We start from the raw sequence: 20,424 nt of genomic DNA, 5'->3' as shown, positions 1-20,424 counted from the left end.
TATATGTTTTGACTACACTGCACTGCACTACATTACACTTATTTTAGACATATGGTTGTCAATTGTTCGTCGCGAATTTTGTATAGTTGTTTTTCTGGATCTTTCTAGTGCATATCATATAGATTTGCTTGTAAAAAGCTAAAAAAACTCAATCTTTCTAAGCAATTTATTAAAAGTATAGTTGGATTATAATTACAGAGAAAAATTTATGTTCGTTACGGTCATCAACTTTCGATTGCTCGCACAACTAGTCAAGGACTTCCGCAAGGTGCGGTGTTAAGTCCAACATTATTTAATTTGTATACTTATGATCTTGGTAAACAAGTATTGAAGTATGCTAGATTATTGCAATATGCAGATGATATTGTTATATACAAACGCAGCAAGAATCTATCTGATGCTATAGAGAAAACAGCCCGACCCTGTGGCCGAGTGGTTAGCACATCGCGCTGCGACGCCAAGGGTCCCGGGTTCGAATCTCGGTCGGGCTTGGTTGTTTGTGAATGTCCATTCATCAATTTAATCATTTCATCACTCATCCCCATCTTCGCAAATTAGCCAAGAGGCACAAAACGCGAAGTAAAATAAACTAAATCAATCAATCAATAGACTACTCCACATTGTTCACAAGCAACTGCTAAACTCAAGATTAGAATATGGCTCTTTCTTGATTAACAATAATCTAAATTGGGCATTTGGGAAACTATCTTCAATACAATATCATAGTTTATGCAGAATCTTTGGTTTATGGAAAGGAACACCGAAACAAGCGACGTTTGTTGAAAATATGTCTTTCATATCCAGTCCTATAATACCAAAATTACCACTTTTACAATCCTTAATCTCATCAACCCGTACAGCTAAATATAAATGAAATCTTCCAATCGTATTCACAGCATACAAGTCGATTAAGGATTACATTCCGAAAGTTATTAAATTTTCAACGTCTCCGTGCTTTACGACAGACAATTTTAAATTAGCGACAATACTTCCCGTTCACTTTCCTCCATATCCAGATAAAGATACACGAACGTCAATGCCAAGTATGGTGAATAACATATTCATGGAATATGTACACTCTGAAGTGCATTAATATGTTTATATATATACAGACCCATCAAAGTCCGCAGCTGGTAACACTGGAGCTGCAATATATTGCAATAATCTAATGGAATACAAAATCTACCTATTACCAGCAGAATTTTCAATATTCACGGCGGAAGCGTTTGCTATTCGTCAAGCACTGTTGTCTATACAGGAGAGAAACCTCAAGAGGGTAGTGATCGCCACTGATTCAGCGTCAGTCTTACACTCCCTGGGATCGATAACAGCTGATTACTATGTAGACTGGTACATTGTTAACATAAACATTTTGTATCACAAACTAACAACTCAGGATACAGTATTTCTTTTGTTTGGACTCCTGGGCATACATCCATAGAAGGGAACCACATAGCAGACGCATTAGCCAAGCACGCAGCTGAAGAATCAAGTCACCGATCGCTTCGGATCAAATTTTCTGCAAAAGCGCTCGAGTCGCATGCTAAAACAGAATTGTTGAAAAGTTGGCAATGGACAATTACAGGGAAGTCTAATGGGAAAAATATTATTCAATTCAACCACTTATACCTAAAGAACCTTGGTATCAAAACATTAACCTTTCAAGAAACTCTTTAACAAGTCTTCTTAGATGTCGGCTAAATTACACCCTAGCCCCTAAAGACTTGTACACTAGGAAGATTGTACAATTCCCAATCTGTCAGTGTGGTGCAACAGAAGGAACACTTGATCATATTATATTTGAATGTCATCTTAATGTAACTACGCGTGATTATTTCTGAAGAGATCTAAAAGAAGCAGGATATAATGGCGCATACGCCTTGTCAACACTTTTGAGGAACCCAACTAAGAAAATAATATATGTACTTACCAACTATATTGTGAGAGAAAATATTGTATTGAAAAATTATGAAAATGTAAAATTATGAAATGTAAAACAAATGTAACTGGTGCATAGCTGAAAAGTTACAACCAAATATACATTTATATATGTAAAACAATCTTAACAATTTACAAATATAAAACCTTAAACACTCAGGTTTGTTACAATTGTTACGATTAAAGTTTTATTTTATAATCTGTAGCAAATTATAATTTTGTTCCTTCGTGTTGAAACGTGTAGAAATGTATTACTTACAACTACGTTACAAGTAATTCTTTTACTTACAAATACTGAGATAGGACAGATTAGTCGACCCCACAGAAATCGGCTTTTCCCGTTATCAAACAGAAGCCACGTGTTCGTCAACAACTACCACCACACGACGAAGTAAAGACAAATTTTTGAAAGGACAAAGGAAATTGGGTAAGTGTCATTACGTGACTACGTCTGCACTTTATTCATTGTGCCAGTCTGTCTGAGGCGTCTTCCAAGTATTTTTACGGTCTACGCGCATATCTTCTACCATATGGATCGCCCTCCATTTATCACGACCATCTGTTCATTGATTTTCTGTTTTTAAGTCCAGTTTATCCGCGATGGGCTAATCTGGATTGGACCTACAGTTTAAAAATGGAATCCCAACCACTATGAGCCCTCACCAGGTATCGACCGCGGGACTCCTTGATTACCACCATCGATCGGTAAGGCATATGCTTATCTTGGATATCCAAATTGCAGAAGCAATTTCTCTTCAAGCAACGACGAATGATCCATTCAACCACTGTTGTTAATTGCCAGCAGCTATTGCAACACAATGGATAAGTTTGAACTAATGGAGAATATAATAGTATGACATGAGCATACGTATATTCACCTTAACTTGGATATCGCATTAAGAAAATAGCAAACAAAAATTCAAACCACGTATGGGAGAGGGAAATAATGTCTTTGAATGATACATGGAAATACTCGCACAGACATAAAATGGACAATTATTTCGATGCAAGCTAATAAAATGAGGCATCTTTATTTCCATTACACACTGAACTTCAGTCCGCAGGGGTCCAACATAATAACAACCCGTGGCTTTACAGCCCGTTAGCGCCTTCATGTATCTCCCGACTCCCAGTCCTCCCTCCCACAATCCTACCTAGAGGTGTAGAGCTCTTCAATTACTAATGGGGTGACGAGGAGTCAGCACGCCGAACCCCCAGCCGTTGTAGGAGATATCCGTGACTGGGTTACACTACTCACTCGTAGCTTCCCAATATCCTCACACGATGGAGGTCCAACATAGTGTTCTAATTATTAATGTTCTGCTAGCCCCCTTCAAAGTTAAGATACTAATTGTAATTGAAACTGAGGAAATCAGGTGCTGTTTCATGTGGTCTAGTGGCTACGATACCTAGCTCTCACCAACGAGATGCGAGTTCCATTCTCTTCATGGCATTTTTTTCTCTAAATCTACATTTGAGGTTCTAGAGCTTTTAGATAGAGTAGAAGCATTGTTTGTCCGGTTTCAATGACTCTTGATAGAATTGTGTGCATGAGTCACGCATGACCTACCTTTCGTGACATTGTGCCAGCTCTCAATAAAGCATAATTGGAAATTGCAGTGGCCAAGTGATACAAAATGGAAGGACAATATGGAGTTACACGGAATCGAAATCCCATGTGATCTAGTCGGCCCCTGTGGCGGAGTGGTTAGCACATCGCGCTACGACACCAGGGGTCCCGGGTTCGAATCCTGGATCGGACATGGGTGTTTGTGATTGTCTGTCCTGAAATTGAAATTTGAATGAAGTGATATGAGTGCATGAAGTGTGATGGGGGAAGCTTCCGCACAGGGGCTTTTCCTTATATATATATATATATATATATATATATATATATATATATATATATATATATATATAAGTCGCTAGGATACCTGGCTTTCACCCAGAAGGCCCGGGCTCGATTTCCGGCATGGGAATATTCTTCTTGCTAAATCTACATGTGACATTCTAGAGCTTTGAGATTGTTTGAAGCATTACTTATTTGCCCAGTTCCAATGATTCTTTGTAGAAGTGTTTGTATGAGTTTTGCATGGCATTGCTTCCGTGATCTCTCAATAAAGAATTATTAAAGATTGCAGTGGCCAAATGATATGAAATAGATGAGACAGGAACGCAATCGATATCCCATGTGGTGTAATGGCTAGGATACCTGGCTTTCACCCAGGAGGCCCGGATTCGATTCCCGACATTGAAATATTATTTGCTAAATCTGAATTTGAGATTCTAGAGCTTTGAGATTGGTAGCAGCATTATTTGTCCGGTTCTAATGACTCTTTGTAGGAGTAATTCTTTGAAGTGTTTGTATGAGTCTTGCGTTGCATTGCTTCCGTGACCTCTTGCCAGCTCTCAATAAAGCATAGTTAGCAATTGCAGTGGCCAGATGATATAAAATAGAAGAGACAGCAATGCAATCGTAATGCTGTCTCGGTGTGAGCACGCATGACCTTCTTCCAGTTCTCAATAAAGCTTACATTGCAATTACTTACGAAACGCATGGGTCAAATGGTATAACATTCGAAAAGACAGGAATGGACTTCAAGTCCCATGTGGTCTAGTGGCTAGGATACCTGGCTTTCACCCAGGAGGCCCGGGTTCGATTCCCGGCATGGGAACATTTTTTTTTCACTTTTGAGTTTCAGCTTCTGCAACTTTGCGATAGACTTGAAGCATTACTGGTCCGGTTTCAACGACAGGCATTTGTGAAGGCGAGTGTCCCTTTTAGAAGATAAGAGTTGTGCGCAGTCCCTGGGGATGTTTTCCAGACGAGACAAGTCTTGGCAATGTCTCGGTCTCGTCTCGATTTACAAACATCTGTCTCGAAATGTATAGCGTAAAAGCATACACAACGCCACATTTCATTGCACAATCTTTCACAGCGTGGAGGTCATTATGGCTGATGCTACGAGTCTTGTATCTCTACAAACAGAATCTTACCGTTAATATATATATGCAACGACGCAGCACAGCTCACAACTGGATTACCTTAGGAATTATGATAAACAAAATACAGTGATATACCTATAAATGGGGAAAATATATTTGTGGGACGGAAGCACCGACATTACCGAGATAACTGCATTTATTCTGCTAACTTTCCAAACGCACAAAGAATACGCAACTTACTGCCACTTAGCATTATAATATGGAGAACTTTTGCTTCCATAGCAATCATTTTCCCACTTCTTAATATATATCACAGGTTAAGTAGTAATAATTTTCCCACTTTGCAATATATATCACAAGTCACGTAGTAGTCATTTCCCACGTTGTAATACATCACAAGTTACGAAGTAATCATTTTCCCACTTTGTAATATATAGAGCCCGGATTTCCATGCACAAACAACAAAATATGCATGCAAATATGCACGAAAAATATCAAAAATATGCACTAAGATATGCATGAACAATATACAATTAATTTTGTTTTTCAAACATCTTACCTTAAAAAATATTCGATTCCCGGCATGGGAACATTTTTTTTTCACTTTTGAGTTTCAGATTCTGCAGATTTGCGATAGACTTGAAGTAATTGCAGGTATACTCGAGAAGTGGTTGTGTATGTACTTAATTTCGTTCTCAATGCCACTTCTAGAGAAACATTTCTGTGACACACAAAGAGCGGCTGCATCTTCTGATTTTAGTGATTCTATGACTGCCTTCACTTCATTGAAATTTTCTGCATAATACGACACAGCTTCTAGCCACGAGCCCCATCATGTTAATACCGGTTGCGTAGGTAACGGAACATTTTTCGCCACTTCGCGAGAGAGACCTACTCGCGAAGGAGCTTTCACAAATACTTTATTTACATTTGATACAAGTGCGTCTACTTCCGGGTATTGGTATCTGATTATTTCTGCTACGCGATGAAGACAGTGTGCAAGACAAGTCAGATGGACTAATTTAGGATACAACACTTTCAAACCAGATGCTGCTTTGACAATGTACGGGGCCGCGTCAGTAACAAACAATAACACATTGTCATACTGGATGTGATCTGGCCACAACAAAGTTAACGAATCGTTAAAGAATTTGGCAATTGTGAAATGATTCACTTTCTCAAACACCTCTACATTCAGTAAGTAGGGTTTACCACTCGCCTTCATTGCACCAACAACAGCATTGCAAACACAACGTCCTGCCGCGTCAATAGTCTCATCGATAGACACCCATGTTTTGTCGTGCTTCAACGCTTCCCGAATTTCTCCCATGACCTCATTAAAACAAACAGGCACATAGTTTTTACGTAGCGTTGATTCATCTGGCACCTTCTTTCCCGTGTACTTTTCAAGGAAACCTCGTAGATGGGCATTGCTCAGTTTCCACAAAGGAATATTAGCACTCACAAAGGCAGGACACAGATCTACATAGAATGTATCGCGTACTGTGCATTCAGATGTTGAATTAGTGGACGCGATAGTGAGCAGTTGTTGTTGACTGCGCGATCTTCTCCGAAGGGCTTCCCTGTGTCTTGCTGTATTTACATGTTGAGTAACTTGAAATTTCTTATCTGCTGAAACTTTTTTTTCGCACACCACACAGAACAAAACTGACCCATCGTCTGTAAATACACTACTTCCAAATTCTTGTACGTATTTACGCAACAATACAGCCTTACTTGATTTTTCAGGTGGAATGTTTAACAGAACACAACGTTCTTGAACGCCTTTGATACTGACAGCAGAAATCCTTTCCACATAGTTGCCAAGTCGCGAGAAAGGATTCGCGCTAGTTGACAGTTGTTAAAGCATCAGAAGGCGCTAGATCGCTGTTGTTTTAAAAGCGGTACATAAAATCCCGAAAAATACTTTAAAAATTATAGTGTATATTGTATATTAAAATGGTATGTTCGCCATTCGGTTATCGCCGTGCAGTCGAAAGTGAATTTACCAACGATTGTGGGCGACAAAATCAACGTTATTTTCTCTTGATGGACTATGAAATATGCTAGTATGTAGCAATAAAATTCGAAATATGCCTTATCCTGCAAAGTTTAAGAAATATGCATGCACAACAAAATTCACTCAAAATATGCACTTATATGCGCTATCAAATGTGTCTCAAAAGACTCTTTACAAGTTCGTCGGAAAGAAAAAAATATTTTCCATAAGTTTTTGCATGTTACATGAAACATGCATTTCGCATATAAATCCGGGCTCTAGTATATATCACAAGTCACAAAGTAACCATTTCCCACTTTGCAATAAATATATCACAACTTACGTAGTAATCATTTCCCATTTCGCAGTAATCACAAACCACGTAGTAATAATTATCCCACTTTTTAATAATAAAAAGTGTTGACTGCGACGCCAAGGGTCCCGGGTTCGAATCCCGCTCGGGCTTGGTTGTTTGTGAATGTCCATTCTTCAATTTCATCATTTCATCACTCATCCCCATCTTCGGAAATTAGCCAAGAGGCATAAAACGCGAAGTAAAATAAACTAAATCAATAAATCAAACCAATCAAAAGTGTTAATTTCTCCAAACTAACCTATCCTAAGGCTCGTACAGGTATTTCGAAAAAAAAAACTCGAAGCTTAAATGCATATTCTGGCATTTTAAGTGTATATTTTGCTATTTTTAGAGCATATTAATCTACTCTGATAGTTTCGTTGCGTCGAGGGCATTTCGGAGAGGCTCAAGTACACACACAGACACACACACCGATAGTAGCAGTGACAATACAAACAAAAGAAACAACAACATTTGCAATACACGAAACCATTAATTTGGAGAATTCTCCGCCGTGGCCGAATAGTAAATTAATGACTTGAAAACTTCCAATTACCCTAATTGAATAACCATGGCGACACCTTTTTTATTAATTGCTGTGGCGGGTATTTGTGTTTACCTTCCGCATGAGGGCTTTGGATATGGTAATAGTAAATAACGGAACGCTCACTGATTCACCTGCAACATACAAGTGGGAGTTCCGGTTTCAGCCAAATGGGAAGGATATAAACCTGTGTAATTCCATGATAAAGTGGAGACAAGTTGTCACACTCTCAGATGTAGTATATAAGTCAGGCATGGTATATATGACTGACTTAATGATTGAATATTGACTATGCAATGTTTGAAACTATCAGGTATGCATTTGTATAACTTTTGTATGACTATGTCATGTAATGTTGTACTTTGAATTTTTCTTATTGCACGTCACTTTTCTTACACCTCAGGCTAACCGCGACGACGATGAGGAGTGATGATTAGATGAAAGGACACTCCCAAAGAACACCCACGCAAGTCCGGGATTAGAATCCGACGCTGTTGGAGTGTGTGTGTGAGAGTATAACAAGGTTCCATTCCACAGTCTTCTGTGCATAAAGTGGACTTAAAACTCAAAATCAAATCAAATCGAAATCCGTTCCTGGAAACGAGGCATGTTAGGACTTGAACACTTGCAATGTTCTGTAGAATGCAACCGGTAGTTAAGCAGTAAGAACTTCATAACTTCACTTCCTGAAGATGCGAATTGCGTTAGCTATTGAAAACTTGGAATCTTCTCCAGACCTCGCTTGCCTCTTGACTCGAAAGAAGCTCTTCACTTCACTCCCTGAAGATGCGGGTAACCTTACCTATAGAAACCTTGGAATATTTTCCATATTTCGTTTGGCCTTTGACTCTAGAGAAGCTCTTCACTTCAATTTCTGAAGAGGCGGGTAACCATTATCCAGAAAGCTTGGGATATTCTCAAGATCTCACTTGGCCCTCGACTCGAGAGAAGCTCTTCACTTCATTTTCTGAAGATGCGGCTAACCTTACCTCCAGAATGCTTGGAATATTCTTAAGACCTCGCTTGGTCCTTGAATAAAAAGAACCTCGCTAAAAGAAAGCTTGGAATATTTTCCATATTTCGTTTCGCCTTTGACTCTAGAGAAGCTCTTCACTTCAATTCCTGAAGATGCGGGTAACCATACATCCAGAAAGCTTTTAATATTCTCCAGACCTCACTTGGCCCTTGACCCGAGAGAAGTTCTTCACTTCATTTCCTGAAGATGCGGGTAACCTTACATCCAGAAAGCTTTGAATATTCTCAAGACCTCCCTTGGCCCTTGACTCTAGAGAAGCTCTTCACTTCATTTCCTGAAGATGTGGGTAACCTTTTTTCCAGAAAGCTTGGAATATTTCCAGACCTCACTTGGCCCTTGACTCGAGAGAACCTCGCTCCAGAAAGCTTGGAATATTTACCATATTTCGTTTGGCCTTTGACTCTAGAGAAGCTCTTCACTTCAACTCCTGAAGATGCGGGTAACCTTTTCTCCAGAAAGCTTGGAATATTTCCAGACCTCACTTGGCCCTTGACTCGAGAGAACCTCGCTCCAGAAAGCTTGGAATATTTACCATATTTCGTTTGGCCTTTGACTCTAGAGAAGCTCTTCACTTCAACTCCTGAAGATGCGGGTAACCTTTTCTCCAGAAAGCTTGGAATATTTCCAGACCTCACTTGGCCCTTGACTCGAGAGAACCTCGCTCCAGAAAGCTTGGAATATTTACCATATTTCGTTTGGCCTTTGACTCTAGAGAAGCTCTTCACTTCAATTCCTGAAGATGCGGGTAACCATACATCCAGAAAGCTTTTAATATTCTCAAGACCTCACTTGGCCCTTGACTCTAGAGAAGCTCTTCACTTCATTTCCTGAAGATGCGGGTAACCATACATCCAGAAAGCTTGGAATATTCTCAAGACCTCACTTGGCCCTTGATTCTAGAGAAGCTCTTCACTTCATTTCCTGAAATGCGGGTAACCTTACCTCCAGAATGCTTGGAATATTCTCCAGACCTCGGTTGGTCCTTGACTCAAAAGAACCTAGCTAAAAGAAAGCTTGGAATATTTTCCATATTTCGTTCGGCCTTTGACTCTAGAGAAGCTCTTCACTTCATTTCCTGAAGATGCGGGTAACCATACATCCAGAAAGCTTGGAATATTCTCAAGACCTCACTTGGCCCTTGATTCGAGAGAAGCTCTTCACTTCATTTCCTGAAGATGCGGGTAACCTTACCTCCAGAATGCTTGGAATATTCTCCAGACCTCGGTTGGTCCTTGACTCGAAAGAACCTCGTTCCAGAAAGCTTGGAATATTTTCCATATTTCGTTTGGCCTTTGACTCTAGAGAAGCTCTTCACTTCTATTCCTGAAGATGCGGGTAACTATAAATCCAGAAAGCTTTTAATATTCTCCAGACCTAAATTGGCCCTTGACTCGAGAGAAGCTCTTCACTTCTTTTCCTGAAGATGCGGGTAACCTTTTCTCCAGAAAGCTTGGAATATTTCCAGACCTCGCTTGACCCTTGATTCGAGAGAAACTCTTCACTTCATTTCGTGAAGATGCGGGTAACCTTACCTATAGAAAGCTTGGAATATTCTCCAGACCTCGCTTGGTCCTTGACTCGAAAGAACCTCGCTCCAGAAAGTTTGGAATATTTTCCATATTTCGTTTCGCCTTTGACTCTAGAGAAGCTCTTCACTTCAATTCCTGAAGATGCGGGTAACCATACATCCAGAAAGCTTTTAATGTTCACCAGACCTCACTTGGCCCTTGACTTGAGAGAAACTCTTCACTTCATTTCCTGAAGATGCTGGTAACCTTACCTCCAGAATCCTTGGAATATTCTCCAGACCTCGCTTGGTCCTGGACTCGAAGAAACCTCGCTCCAGAAAGCTTGGAATATTTTCCATATTTCGTTTCGCCTTTGACTCTAGAGAAGCTCTTCACTTCAATTCCTGATGATGCGGGTAACCATACATCCAGAAAGCTTTTAATATTCTTCAGACATCACTTGGCCCTTGACTTGAGAGAAGCTCTTCACTTCATTTCCTGAAGATGCGGGTAACCTTTTCTCCAGAAAGCTTGGACTGTTTCCAGACCTTACATGACCCTTGACTCGAGAGAAGCACTTCACTTCATTTCCTGAAGATGCGGGTAACCTTACCTCCAGTATCCTTGCAATATTCTCCAGACCTCGCTTGATCCTGGACTCGAAGAAACCTCGCTCCAGAAAGCTTGGAATATTTTCCATATTTCGTTTGGCCTTTTACTCTAGAAAAGCTCTTCACTTCAGTTCCTGAAGATGCGGGTAACCATACATCCAGAATGCTTGGAATATTCTTAAGACCTCGCTTGGTCCTTGACTCAAAGAACCTCGCTAAAAGAAAGCTTGGAATATTTTCCATATTTCGTTTCGCCTTTGACTCTAGAGAAGCTCTTCACTTCAATTCTTGATGATGCGGGTAACCATACATCCAGAAAGCTTTTAATATTCTTCAGACAGCACTTGGCCCTTGACTCGAGAGAAGCTCTTCACTTCATTTCCTGAAGATGCGGGTAACCTTTTCTCCAGAAAGCTTGGACTATTTCCAGACCTTACTTGACCCTTGACTCGAGAGAAGCTCTTCACTTCATTTCCTGAAGATGCGGGTAACCTTACCTCCAGTATCCTTGGACTATTCTCCAGACCTCGCTTGGTGCTGGACTCGAAGAAACCTCGCTCCAGAAAGCTTTTAATATTCTTCAGACATCACTTGGCCCTTGACTTGAGAGATGCTCTTCACTTCATTTCCTGAAGATGCGGGTAACCTTTTCTCCAGAAAGCTCGGACTATTTCCAGACCTTACTTGGCCCTTGACTTGAGAGATGCTCTTCACTTCATTTCCTGAAGATGCGGGTAACCTTTTCTCCAGAAAGCTCGGACTATTTCCAGACCTTACTTGGCCCTTGATTCTAGAGAAGCTCTTCACTTCATTTCCTGAAGATGCGGGTAACCTTACCTCCAGTATCCTTGGAATATTCTCCAGACCTCGCTTGGTCCTGGACTCGAAGAAACCTCGCTCCAGAAAGCTTTGGATATTTACCATATTTCGTTTGGTCTTTGACTCTAGAGAAGCTCTTCACTTCAATTCCTGATGATGCGGGTAACCATACATCCAGAAAGCTTTTAATATTCTTCAGACATCACTTGGCCCTTGACTCGACAGAAGCTCTTCACTTCAATTCCTGAAGATATGGGTAGCATTTTCTCCAGAAAGCTTGGACTATTTCCAGACCTTACTTGGCCCTTGACTCGAGAGAAGCTCTTCACTTCATTTCCTGAAGTTGCGGGTAACCTTTTCTCCAGAGAGCTTGGAATATTTCCAGACCTTACTTGGCCCTTGACTCGAGAGAAGCTCTTCACTTCATTCCTGATGATGCGGGTAATCTTACCTCCAGAAAGCTTGGAATAATCTCCAGACCTCGCTTAGCAGCCGGACCGGTCAAGATACCGCCCTATGTAGTCAAAGGTTGCAGTAATATATTGAAATACCCATTATATCTAATTTTCAATTTAATTCTCGGAAAAAACAAATATCCTGAAAAAATGGAAAGCCACGGAAATTTGTCTACTTCCCAAAAGCAATAACACTAATGACGTACAAAACTACCGACCAATAAGTATACTATTAGCCCTAGCAAAAATATTCGAAAAAATCATGCACTGTTACATATTTACCCACGTAAAACCTGTAATATCATCGTTTCAGCATGGCTTTGTACCACATAGATCAGTGTTGACCAATCTCTCAGATATTACCAATTTTATTAGTTCAACATTGGACGATGGAGGTCAGGTTGACGCAATATATACCGACTTTTGCAAAGCGTTCGACTTGGTTAACCACGATATCCTATTAAGTAAATTAGCATGCTTCAATATTTCTGAACCACTGCGTCAACTGTTCGCTTCCTACTTATAGAACCGTACGCAGTACGTGACATATAAAGGCCACACATCTTCAGAGATAAGAGTCACCTCTGGAGTACCTCAGGGGTCTAACCTTGCGCCACTTCTTTTCACATTACTTATTAACGATTTACCTGATTCATTTGAAAATTCACACAAATTGCTGTTTGCATATGACCTGAAATTCTACAGGAAAATAAGCAAACAAGATGACAATGTTCAACTTCAAAATGATATTACAAAGTTAGAAACGTGGACAAAACTCAATGATTTAACACTAAATATCGATAAATGCCATTATGTAATATATACTCGAAAGAAAAACCTAGATGAATTTCGGTATCAAATATACAACAATACTCTAGCAAGAAATTTTACAGTCAAGGATTTAGGGGTTATTTTTTATTCCAAATCTTACTTTTAATAAACACGTAGAACAAATAATTAGTGAAGCGTTCAAGAACCTTGGGTGTACTCTTAGAATGGGGAGGTAGTTCAAGAGTATAGAAACACTAAACGTTTTACATTATTCATATGTAAGACCAAAAGTAGAATATGCGTCCGTTATATGGAATACAGACACAGCAAAGTATAATGTAGCAATCGAAAGAGTACAATCGAGATTTCTTAGATTTTTAAAATACAAATTTCAGAAAGTTTACCCCACATTTGAACACTACGACAACCTAATATATGAATGTCGGTTTACAAAGCTGTGTCACAGAAGAACGTTCCATGAAATAGTATTCTTCTGGAAATAGTTAAATCACGAAATAGATGCTGAACATCTACTCTGCCAGATTAATTTTCGAATCCCGTCGTCGAAAACTAGACTAAAAAAATGAAGTTTTTCTAATAAAGAAGGCTAGATCCGAAATTAAAAAGCAATCTTCATTGTGAAGAATGTGCACCAGTTACAACAAATTGCTAATCAAGAATAGCACCATTGACATCTTTTCTATGAACCTAAGGGACTTCAGTAAAGCCACTATTAACACAATGGCCTAAGCTTAAACATATATTTTCCTATTGAAATTGTGTGATGAAGTGTGTATATATATATATAAATAATTTTAATATATATATCTATAAATAATTTTAATATATATATATATAATTTCTAGCTTTATATATTACAGAAATATATGTAATTGTATTGACTATGTATCCTTCATATGGGCTCTGTAATTAGGTATGTACCTGTTGAGTTCAAGAAAGAAATAAATAAATAAAAAGCCCTTGACCCGAGAGAATCTCTTCACTTAACTTCCTGAAGATGCGGGTAACCTTACCTCCAGAAAGCTTGGAATAATATCCAGACCTCGCTTGACACTTGACTCCAGAGAAGTTTGACTTGACTTGCTGAAGATGTGGGTAACCTTAGCTCCAGAAAGCTTAATCTTTTCCAGACTTCTGTTGGCTCTTGACTCGAGACAACCTCGTCACTTCACTCCCTGAAGATGGGAAAGGCGTTAGCTTTCGAAAGCTTGGAATCACCTTTATACTTGTTTCACCATTCCTCGACAGGAAAACGTCAACCCACACAGTGGGCAAATCATCCTTCAGATTAGAAATGCCTAGTTCGAAAAGGTAAAGGGCCAGTCCATCGCGTTTTGGGCCAGAAGTGGCGCAAGTGTCGAATCGGTGATCAGAATTTAGGGGCGTAAGTCAGAAATATGTTACTTTCGACAACCGATCCACCTGTTGTCTACCCAAACGATCCAACGGCCATAGTTTGAAGAAGCAGTAACTGAGAGTCGGGTGACATCGCAAAAAAGACCACAAATGTCCCATGTGGAGAAAATGAACATATTTTAACGCCGTAAAACTTCCTACCACATCACAAAAAACCAATAACATGCATGAAAATTGCATTAACCACGTATATGGAAGGCCGTACAATTCGGAGGAAAAAAATCACCATGGAAACCACGAGCTTTCTTTTTTATTTTCCCAGAAAAATGGACGGGTGGGGGGGGGGGGGCAATTTGCTAATATTTTCCCTCGCCACCATGAACTATCCACATGATGTCGCTGGAGATAATTACGTTTTCCCTTCTCTTCTGCAAACAACCACTCGATTAATGTTCGAGATAGGATGGTGTGTGTGTTATTTTGTGTGTTTTCATCCTTCCATTGTTCAATCAAATTGAGGGAACGGGGAGGGGCGGGGGGGGGCTAATTAAACCCAACACTGCCTCCCTCAACTTGTTAACTGCGATGTAAATAAGGCATGCCCAGTATTGGAGAGCACAAGGCGTTCACTTTAACTTGTTTAAGATGAGCTATCGTATTCACTAGCACGTACAGTTCAGTTAGTTCCACAGTTACAGAGCAGTGTATTGCTATTTGCTGGATCACTTTTCTTATCATAAGAGTCTGGAAATGAGAGCCACAGAAATTCACCACGTGGATGGTACATCAATTCGTTCATATAATGTCATTAGAACTGAAAAAATTACATTGTATTAATTACAAGAGTGTGCTGATAATCACAGAGAAATGGAAGGTTACATTTTGAAATTCGAAAAAAGAATCTCCTTGTTTTGTCCTCTGTGGAAATCTCTTGACGATTTTTATTCTACTATTATCGCTGTATGAATTGGGAACAATTAATGAATATTCTGCACATAACTAGAATGAACTGGAAAAACAGGAGGCTAATAATGAACAAGAATCAAGATGTATCAATGAGTACAGATGTTGTAATTGATTCATTCGAAATGAGACAGGAGTCAGACAAAGAAGTTGACTAGCTAATCTTTTGTCTTGTGTTTACATTTGTCTTACGTTGCATCGTTTTTCTGTCACTTTTGGCTAATCGCAAGAATGAGAATGATTGATGCTTAAAGACATTCACAAAGAACACCCATAGCCAGGGTATATACATGTATACTGGGAGCAAAGAATCAGTTTTCTTTCAGCATCGATGATAAGCCGAAGAAGCCGAAGAAAATGACAAGTAAGACAGACATGGGAGCTATCACCCGAACATCCTAGCTCACACCGTATGCGTATGTAAGAAGCGAGTCTCTAATCTGACGTTTCAGGGAAAGCCCCGCCCACTCAAAGCTCTTCACTGTTCAGGCGCATGCGCAGGAACTGCAGCACATTTAACTGCGAATCCGTGTATGCCAGAAGTTGGTGTCTGCAACAATGAAGACGCGCAGACTAGCTTCAAGGCTGAATCCACGTATACCGTTACATTTAAGGGATGAAATGTTGTGAAAATAAAATACAGGGATGGAGCTGGGGAGATGAAGAAAGTGGATAAGATACATCAAGACAGATTTGGATAGCAAAATGACACAGGATTTGAAATGTCAAGAGAAGTAAATTTAGAGTTAAAAAAAAGAGCCACCTTCAGTTTTTTCAGGACAGAAAAAATATATTCATGCTATGTGCAGTGTCCTATTGTACGGATCAGGATGTAAGGACTTCCAGGAAGACCAACAAGGAAAACAAATTGCAATGCCATACTTTGAACGATGTCGAGGCTTAAATAAGTTGTATTGATTGCGAATCTTGGCGCGAAAAGTAGAATATGCAAACGAAGTACTTAAGATGAAAGCTCGGTTGGACCATTGGTCGATGCCAGAGCATCTGTTTTCGATTTTTCTCTCCTTTTGAAAGACCGCTTTGATATTCCACAATCTCAAAATACACATGCTCAGAATTTCTTCTAGAGCGTTAACGTGAACCTTCTTGTGGTTTTCTTTTGTGAAAGGAACAGAGACATAGGCGAGAAAAAACATTGAAATGTTTTTACGATTTTGAACGACGAGTTTGGAAATGTTTGAGAATGGCACATGGATAAAGGATGCTGGAGTACCTCAAGCTACTGTGAAAAATGACGATGGATAGCAGATGAGATAAATTTCCCCAGTAATCTATTGGATTAACGACGGCGAACTTGTCACTTACTTGGTACAAGGTGAATTTACAGCCAGCCGAAATAACATCCCGTTACTTCCAGTTAATTAACCTTTCAGAGTGTCCTGTTAAGTTGGACGTAAGCGTATTAATTCAAACGCCGCGATGATGTATTATTTCAACGGCCATCCTTTGCCAAGCAGTTTCCATGGTAACGAAAGGAGATACCGTTGACGTCATACAATTAAAATTTTAATTGTTCTCCGCATTGAAAAAATACTTAAAGATTCTCATGAAATATATAAATAATGTTAAATGTTCGTGCACATAAATATCAAATGGTATGCAATTAGGGTTATTATATTAATAAAGTGGCACTGTCAAATGCAAATGATATTAAAAAGGAAATAAAAAGCAGACTTAATTCAGGAAATGCGTGTTACTTTTCTTTTCATAAGCTTTTATCTTCTCGTAAGAAACTAAAAGTTTAAATAAACAAAAGAGTATTTTTTTTCCTGTAGTTACATTAAAAGAGAAACATACATTATTGGAAAATGAAACCTTTAGAAAAATATTTGGATACAAAAGAGACACGACAGAGATCGATTTTATGACTTCCGCCACTATACCACTGACAAGACGTGACAGTCCCAAAAAGATGGCCACTCTAGAACTATGATAAAATTCAAGTATAATTTCCGGTTTTCAAGGCGCACATCTAAAAATTTAAGGGTACAAGTAGATGTTTACTCTATTTCAACCTTAAGTATTACCGCCCCTCACACCTATATCCACACAAATACTATATTAACAATGTAAAGGTTTGTGCGATTCCAATGTATCCAAAAATTCTAATTCAATTTTACTAGAAATGCATCTACAGTCACGAATGTTACGGAATATACATAGTTATCTGCGAAAAATTGATAATTGTATAAGAATTTCAAATTTACCTAATCAACTTGAAGATATCTTATCTTGCAATAAACTTCGGCTTGTCAGATATATTGTTCTGCAAAGGACAATAACAAAGTAAACATATTGAGAAAATTCTGTTTTATTTTTCACGCAGATTTCTTTTCCTTCCTCGATAAAACTAAAAACGAAACAGTGAAAAACTCGCCTCAGGGCACTAGAGTTGACGAGCTGTATCTTTGCGGGTGAACCCTGCACAAGCCCGGCTCCGCAGTAGCATTGGGGAGGAGCTACCGGCTGCGCAGTAGCATGGGGGAGGAGCTACCGGCTGCGCAGTAGCATGGGGGATGAGCTACCGGCTGCGCAGTAGCATGAGGGAGGAGCTACCGGCTGCGCGTCATTATCCTTGCGTTCTGTCCTTGCTGTCGACCACCCAAAGAGCGAGTAGGTGGCAACTACATAAACGTATCTCTCTCACACTCTGCGCGGAGTAGCCAAGGCCACCCGCAAAGATACAGCTCGTCAACTCTAATAAATATGAGGAAATTGAATGGGATTTGGATTAATAAAAGTTGTAATTTTTCACGTCTACGGGGAAAAAAAATCAAGTCGAATCCACGTATAATTCCCGGAGCTAAAAATTCAAGCAGAATTCCCGGAATTGCCGGTGAGTAGCCACTCTCGACAATGACTTTTATGGGCATAGTATTACTGCAACAACACACTTTCTTTACATGGCATTGCTGGATAGAAATTATTTCACATGAGCTGAACTTTAATCACTCATGTGTAAACTTTTACAAAATGTCTTAGTGGAGCCAGAGGTGTCTTGGAGTTGAACGGCATTGGAAGTGTCACTACTCATCTTAGCGACCCCGAAAAATATGGATTCCACACTAATATCGGTCGTTTCACATTTCACCCCTTCCCACCAATACCCCTAGGGGTGACAGGGGTGTCTTGGAGTTCAACGTTATTGGGAGTGTCCCTATTCATTCTATCGACCCCGAAAACTATGGATTCCACACTAATATCGGTCGTTTTGGATTATTTTTACATGTCACCCCATCCCTAAGGGTACCAGGGGAGTCTTGGAGTTGAACGCCATTGGGAACGTCAATATTCATCTTAGCGACCCCGAAAACTGTGGATTCCACACTAATATCGGTCGTTTTAGATGTCACCCTTCCCACCCCCACCCCTAGGGATGCGTGAGGTGTTTTGGAGTTGAACGGCATTGGGAGTGTCACTATTCATCTAAGCGACTCCGAAAACTATGGATTCCACACTAATATCGGTCGTTTTCGATTATTTGTACATTTCACCCCCTTTCCACTCCCTCCACTAGGGGTGCCTTGTGGTTGAACGCCATTGGCAGAATCACTATTCATCTCAGCGACCTCGAAAACTATGGAGTCCACACTAATATAACTCGTTTTCGATCATTTTTACATTTCACCCCTCCCCCCCAGGGGTTCCAGGTGTGTCTTGGAGTTGGACGGCATTGGGAGTGTCACCATTCATCTTAGCGACCCCGAAAACTATGAATTAGACACTAATATCGGTCGTTTTAGATTATTTTTACATGTCACCGCCTTACAACCCCCACCCCCAGGGGTACCAGGGGTGTCTTACCCCCACAGTATTTCATTCCAGCTTGCAAGTGGTACGTGTACCAAGTTTGGTTGAGATCGCTCCAGCGGAACAAACATACATACACACATACATCCATTTTTATATATTAAGTTTATGTAAGTTATTTTTACAGTATTTACTTTTTAAATTTCCAAACATAAGTATTTATGATGAAACTGTTTTTATGTTACAATGTGTACATTTTGCCGTCCCGTTTTTCGTTCAGAAAAATATGAAAAATGTCCCGTTTTGTTGTTTCAAAAATCTGGTCACCTTACACCAGTTTTCTACGTCACCGATGCAGGCCAAATAAAAAACATGTCGCCACAGATTATTTTCTTGGCAGTAAGTCTAAGCACCACGATGCATGGCAACAAGACAGGAAGAGAAATACCCACCGCAATCCCTCTCCTTCACCTTAGTGCATCCACCATGATGAAACAAAAGACGAGCGCACTGCGTTATAATGAAGCACCTCGGGGGCGCGCTATTTCCCCAGTTTGAGGAACGTTTTCAACTTAATGGACCTATAGGCAAAAACAAAAAGTACCTCATCCATTGAGAGCCAGACGTGGAGAGTCTAAGATGAAAGAAGACGAATAAATGGCTCAATTTATTCCTTCCCGGTGTAAAGGAAAGGGGGAGGGGGAACCTCAGAGACAGCGAGTTCGTGGCAAAAACAAAGAGAGCGGTAAAAACAAGGGACTATTAGGAGAAATTGATTTAAGGAAAACACTAGGTTGCATCAAGACGGTTGAGAAAAATTAGCAAAAAAATAGCGAAAAGTGGAATAATGGAAAGGGGTATTGTAAAAGAAAGAAATAAACATTAGGTAAGTACATCTTTCTTGGAGCGGAAAGATCTGTGCGTTGTGATTAATGATAGATGAATCGTCAGCAAGGCATCTTCTTTAGCGATATGATATTTTCCCATAACGACACTTTGCCAACGAAAAGTCACTGCTTTGTACGACAGCCATAACAAACCCGATTCTTACATAGGGCAGCCAATTAACTATCAAATTATAATTGTGTGAGCAGTACCTTAAAATTTAATACATTACATAGAATCAGTGGCGGCGATTGAATTTCAAAACTGGGGGAGGGGGCAAAGTGGCAAAACTGGGAGGTACAAGGACAGTTTCATTGGTAGATAAGGTTTAGCACAGTGCGGGTACAAAAGTGGCAAAAAATTGGGGGGGGGGAAACTGTCCTCTCCCACGCCCCCTATTCGCCGTCACTGCCCATAATGCTCCAACTTGCTTACTGTACATTACG

General features: G+C 39.9%; 1 protein-coding gene and 1 non-coding gene across 2 annotated transcripts in view; one reads left to right on the top strand and one right to left on the bottom strand.

The window, feature by feature from the left end:
* LOC145992738 (tectonic-2-like) overlaps positions 1–20,424 on the bottom strand; it is a 619,016-nt gene that overhangs the window by 119,804 nt on the left and 478,788 nt on the right. The window lies entirely within an intron of this gene.
* Positions 4,542–4,613, top strand: TRNAE-UUC (transfer RNA glutamic acid (anticodon UUC)). Its single transcript has one exon. It is a non-coding gene; the product is annotated as a tRNA-Glu (tRNA).

This window comes from Lepisma saccharinum, chromosome 9 (assembly GCF_977018435.1).
Source record: "Lepisma saccharinum chromosome 9, izLepSacc3.1, whole genome shotgun sequence".
Lineage (NCBI taxonomy): Eukaryota > Metazoa > Arthropoda > Insecta > Zygentoma > Lepismatidae > Lepisma > Lepisma saccharinum.
Note: the sequence above shows the minus strand (reverse complement) of the source record. Positions and strands in the feature narration are given on the sequence as shown.